This window comes from Ahaetulla prasina, chromosome 15 (assembly GCF_028640845.1).
Source record: "Ahaetulla prasina isolate Xishuangbanna chromosome 15, ASM2864084v1, whole genome shotgun sequence".
NCBI classification, from domain to species: Eukaryota; Metazoa; Chordata; class Lepidosauria; order Squamata; family Colubridae; genus Ahaetulla; species Ahaetulla prasina.
Window position 1 is genome coordinate 14339639 of NC_080553.1, and position 6516 is coordinate 14346154.

The following is a 6516-nucleotide window of genomic DNA, read 5'->3' on the forward strand; positions in this document are numbered from 1 at the left end:
CCAGGATGTCTTCATTGCATGAGGGATCTACTCCTATCTTCGGTCTTGCTGAGAAATATTTAAGGACTCATTCACTATCTAAGCTTTCAGTAAATCCATGTTCAGAAATGGTCAAGGTTTCCAGACTCCATCATTCTGATCTAAACCTCTTTATGGCTTGCTTCATCGTCCCACCAATAGAGATCCTAGCCTTAAAACAAGGAAGTCATTTTGCCCAAAGATATCTGGAGATCTTGTGGAAGGTCTCATGAAACGTTTGTGGTCTTCTCAAATGGAAAGATGGAGCAGTTAAGGCCAAGATAGGTCATCAGTCCCTGGTTGAGATCTCACCTCCTAGGTGACACCTGATTCATTTTTTCCCCTCAATAACCATCTGTGGTGGATTCCTCTCCAACTTCTACACCGGGCCTGTCCGACCTTGGCCACGTTTAAGACTTGTGGACTTGACATTCGGTGAGTCGAAGTCCACAAGTCTTAAAAGTGGCCAGGCTGGACGGAATGGGACAACTCTTCACGGCCACGTGACTCTGCCACAGTGGGAGGCCCCTGTTCTTTTACACCATGGGCTGCCGAAGTCTCACCTAAGTGCTTAAAAGCCCTACTACTGATATTGCACTAAAATAATTTATCTGAGTTGCTATCCTCCATCCAAGTTTACAGATGTCGAGAGCACTGATTTACGATGCGCTAAAGAATATATATATATATATATATATATATATATATATATGTAGGTCTTTGGTTATTCGGGTTTTCTCCCGCATAAAATTGGAAATGTCTTGGCGATGTTTCGACGAAGTCTCATTCGTCATCTTCAGGCTTCAGCCGTGCTTCTGGGAGCAGCTTCTTGCTCCCAGAAGCACGAAGCTGAAGCCTGAAGATGACGAATGAGACTTCGTCGAAACGTCGCCAAGACACTTCCAATTTTACGCGGGAGAAAACCCGAATAACCAAAGACCTACATACAAACATCTGCGAAAACCTCAGAAAACAAATATATATATATATATAAAAATGTTGCTCTCAGCAAACTTGGTTCTTTTCTAGCTGACTTGTCTTCATCATAAAAGAATCTCTTTTAACCTCAAGGGCTGATATGGCATCAGGGCAAGCAATGCTAAAATTCCTCCGATCCCCAAATTGCTGTTGTAACAAATGCTGCCAACCGCCTTGTCCTTCTTCCATAAATGCTCCCTTGCAGCATGACGCCCATTTCTCCTCCCTGGTTTCATGGAGGACTTAAACTGATTGTCTTTTTTCTTTTCTTTTTTTCTGTATACCGTATCCGATGTAGCAACCAATTGTCCTTAATAAACGTTTGGGTATATGTGAGGTATTTATGACAATAGGAATAAGCGGTTGTCGTGTTTCGTATTTCCTTCCTTGGCCGAGTGGGCCGCTACAAGAACACCAAGGTTTTAAAGGGAACAGATTCAGAGGTGGGTTTCAGCAGGTTCTGACCAGTTCTGGAGAACCGGTACCAGAAATTTTGAGTAGTTCAGAGAACTGGTAGTAATAATTCTGACTGGCCCCGCCCTTATCTATTCTCTGGCCCCGCCCTTATCTATTCTCTGCCTCCCGAGTCCCAGCTGATTGGGAGGAAATGGGGATTTTGCAGTATCCTTCCCCTGGATTGTGGAGGGAATGGGGATTTTACAGTATCCTTCCCCTGGAGTGGGGTGGGAATGGAGATTTTATAGTATTCTTCCCCTGGTGGGAATGGAGATTTTAGTGTATCCTTCCCCTGGAATGGAATGGGAATGGAGATTTTATAGTATACTTCCCCTGGAGTGGGGTGGAAATGGAGATTTTACTATATCCATGCCACGCCCACCAAGCCACACCCACAGAACCGGTAGTAAAAAAATTTGAAACCCACCACTGCTCCTGTTTATTAGCGGCAATGGTTCCGGGCAGAGGTGGGGTTTCAGCGGGTTCTGACCAGTTCTGGAGAACCGGGAGCGGAAATTTTGAGTAGTTTGGAGAACCGGTAGTAAAAATTCTGACTGGCCCCTCCCCCATCTATTCTCTGCCTCCCGAGTTCCAGCTGATGGGAAAGAAATGGGGATTTTGCAGTATCCTTCCCCTGGAGTGGGGTGGGAATGGAGATTTTACAGTATCTTTCCCCTGCCATGCCCACCAAACCAAGCCACACCCACAGAACCAGTAGTAAAAAAAATTCGAAACCCACCACTGAACAGATTCCTCTAAAATGAGATGACATTGACTTGTAACTTTGGAGTTGTTCCTGAGACCCTGGATCTACCCGGGGGGGGTTGACTTCAAAATTTTTTAGCAAGGAGTTCTCTGCCTGGTTGCTGGGCGGGCATAGCCTGGGCGGGCGTATGCGCCGAAGACAAATCCCATGTGTGTCCAATCACACTTGGCCAGTAAAGAATTGTATTGTATGGTATTGTTTGGAGGCTACCCAACTTCTGTGTTCACGCAAAGAGGGTTGACGCCCTCTTCTCTGGCGGATCCATGGACCGGCAAACTGGGACAACTCTACCTAGGTGGCTTCGTTGACTCATAGCCTTTCCTTCCATTACTTATGACTCGGTGGCCGTGCCAGCCACATCCTTCTGCAAGGAAGCGTTTCAACCTTAGCCAGGTCTTTTCAAACGAAGAAGTCACACTTAGAGCCTCGGGTTAGGGCGGAGAGAGAATTACATTCCCCGGGTCTCCAAAGCAAACATGTCCTGACGAAGCAACGAAGGCACATTTGGCAAAAACATATTTCCTTTTTTTTTTTTTTGGAATCAATTTTTATTGATTATTTTTCTCCCCCACACACATATTTTATGAACAGAGTGTTGGCCGTATCGTATCTTATGCAACTTAATCATATCCAAACACATTTTACTTAGTTACAGTTTCTGCCAAAGAATTCCTTTTCCATATTTTTAATCGCATCTTAATATTTCTAGGCTTATTCATATGAACCACATCTTCTTTTCGCCCTCAGGTTCTAATTTCTCCATGTTTACTAATATTTATTCTCTTTTATTTATTTATTTATTTAGATAATTCAGTCTTTATCCTGATATGTTCAAACACACTAAGTTGGAAATTTCTCCAATTTAGAACTGAGGAGAAATTTCCTGATAGTGAGAACAATTAATCAGTGGAACGACTTGCCTGCAGAAGTTGCGAATGCTCCAACACTGGAAATTTTTAAGAAAATGTTGGATAACCATCTGTCTGAAATGGTGTAGGGTTTCCTGCCTGGGCAGGGGTTGGACAAGAAGACCTTCAAGGTCCCTTCCAACTCCGTTATTATTATTATATTATTATGTTCGGGGTTGCCTTTCTTCCATTTTTCATCTTTTTTGTTCTACAGCAATCCTTCTTCTCTTTCTCTTTCCTCTCCCTCCCTTCTTTTATCCTCCCTTCTTTCTTCCCTCCTCTCCTACTCCTTCTCTACTTCCTCTTCCTTTCTCCCCCTCCTCCTTTCTTCCTCCCTATCTAACCTTCTCTCCTACTCTTTATTTCCTCATGGCTCCCATCTCCAGGTTCTTTGGGGGTCACCTGCTCTCTAAGCCCAGCGTAGGAACGTAAAGGGAATCAGGAAGCGGTGACCACATATGGACCTCAGTGGTGGGTTTCAAACGGTGTTACCATCAATTCGCTTCATGCACGGGCTTTATGCACGGGCTTCGCTCGCACCCACACCAAACTCGCGCTCCGCACAAGCGCAGTGTATTACGGAACAGCTGAGAAGCGGCACTCCGCCCTTTCAGCTGGGCTAAAAACAACCAAATATAAGGTATGTACAGTGGTGGGATTCAAATAATTTAACAACCGGTTCTCTGCCCTAATGATTTCTTCCAACAACCAGTTCACCAAACTGTTCAGAAAGTTAACAACCGGTTCTCCCGAAGTGGTGCGAACTGGCTGAATCCCACTACTGGGTATGTATAATGCAGGGGCGGGTGGGAGGGCCAAGCTAACTCTTAGAGAGAACCAGTTCGCTCTCAGATCACCATCGCCGTTCTATGCTGTCTGGGAAAACCCGAAAAAGAATTCCCGTTTCCTGGAACTGCAGGAAAGGTGAAAGGCCATTCCGTTGCTTAAAGATGTGGATAGCTCAAAGATATATAACAAAATACCTTATGCCACCAGACTTGAAATCCGGGGGTTTAGAAAATTTAGAACTCCGTCGCCTTCGGCATGACCTGAGTATAACTCATAAAATCATCTGCCACAATTTTATTTTATTTTATTTATTTATTTGTCACAACAGTATATATAAGCATAAGCATGAAATAACTATAGGATATATAAGCTATATAATAAGATATATAATAACTATGTAATAACTATATGAAATTGGATACAATCAAAGGGAACATTACGACAGGAACGGTAAGCACGTTGGTGCTCTTATGCACGCCCCTTACAGACCTCTTAGGAATGGGGTGAGTTCAATGTCCCTCCTGTCGAAGACTACTTCAGCTTCAATCGCAACAATACATGAGCACACAATAGATTTAAGCTTAATGTGAACCGCTCCAATCTTGATTGCAGAAAATATGCCTTACAGTAACAGAGTTGTTAATGCCTGGAATGCACTACCTGACTCTGTGGTCTCTTCCCAAAATCCCCAAAGCTTTAACCAAAGACTATCTCCTATTGACCTCACCCCATTCGTAAGAGGTCTGTAAGGGGCATGCATAAGAGCACAAGCGTGCCTACCGTTCCTGTCCTAATGTTCCCTTTGTATCCAATTAGTATAGTTATTTGATGCTTATACTTATATATATATACTGTTGTGTTTGACAAATAAATAAATAAATAATAATAATAATTAAAAAAAAATTTCCCTGGTGATCCGGTGGTTCGCTTTGCCCGGCTTGCTCCATTCCACTCCGAAGCCGTTACAGCTGGAAAAAAAAAGAAGAAGAAAAAAAGATAATAGCCGCTGAGCCAACTACATTACATTTTATGGTTTCGTGGCAATTACGCTGCATTTTATGGTGTCATAACATATTACGTTTTATGGCTTAATATTGGCGTGCGTACTAAGACAGGGATGCACAGAATTTTAAGAGGTTTCCTACGTGCAACGAAAATAAGTTTTCAGCGGGGTGGGCGGGACAGGAAGGGATAAGGCAGCGGAGACAGGAAATTCACTTAATCAAGGTCAACACGTGGATCAGTCAATCAATCAGAATAGAGCTGGAAGGGACCTTGGAGGTCTTCTAGTCCAACCCCCACCCCCGCCCAAGCAGGAGACCCTATACCATTCCAGACAAGTGGCTGTCCAATCTCTTCTTTAAAACCTCCAGTGATGGAGCACCCGCAACTTCTGGTGGCAAGCTGTTCCACTGGTTTGATTGTCCTCACCTGTTAGGAAGTTTCTTCTTAATTCCATATTGCTTCTCTCCTTGATCAATTTCCATCCATTGTTTCTTGTCTTGTCTTCTGGTGCTTTGGGGAATAAATTGTCCCCTCTCTTCTTTGGGGCAGCCCCTCAAATACCGGAAGACTGCTATCGTGTCCTGTCCCCCCCACTTTGTCCTTCTTCTCTCTGGACTAGCGATACCCAAATCCTGCAACAAATTCTTTGTATGTTTTAGTCTCCAGACCTTTATTTGCATCTTATTTGCTCTTCTTTGCCCTTTTTCCAAAGATACGTCGGTATCTCTACTAACCGTTAATGGACTTTTGCAGATCAGGATTGAAGATGGCTTTAATAAAATCGGTTTATAAATAAGAAATGAGATCTGCGAAAGGAGCGATTATTTGTTGTGCTTGAAGAGAAGGAGATAAAGAGACTCAAATTGTTAACGCTTGTTATTAATTATATACAGGTACGACTCCACTTACCGGCCCAATTGACACCCAGCATTTATGTTGTTAAGTGAGACGGTCGTTATGTTCGCTTTGCCCCCGTTTTACGACCTTTCTTGCCTCCGTTGGTAAGTGAATCACTGCCGTTGTTCAGTCAGGAATACGGTCGTTCAGCGAATTTGGGTTTCCCATCGCAAAAGGGGATCGTGTGACCCAGCAACCGTCGTAAATAGGAGTCAAGGGGCTAAGCATCTGGATTTTGATCACGTGACTTTTAGGGTCCCGCGTCCCATTTTCCACGGCCGTCGTAACTTTGAATGGTCGCTAAATGAAGCGCTGTAGGGTGAGAATTACCTGTCCGACCACCACATCTGGAATCAGCCGAAGTTTCTTCCCCCCCCCAACTTCTGTCTCCCTGTCTCTTCCGCTGCTCGCTCCTCTCACGCATGCAATTTGATTAATCCAGGAAGATTAACCTCTCTTTTTAACTTCTTGATTAGCTGCATTTTAAAATTCCATTTGTTTTCCTTTTTTCATCAGGGGAGACTAATTTGCATTGATAAAGAAAGCCTGCCCATCTTTTTTCAAAAATCATTGCAAAACTCGTGCTTGGAATTCCAAGGACTTTTCACCGGAAAACTTTAGTGGGTGGCGGGGTGTGGGGGTGGGGAGTGGAATTACGTTTACACACCCACACCCACATAAATGGAGTGTGTGTGTGTG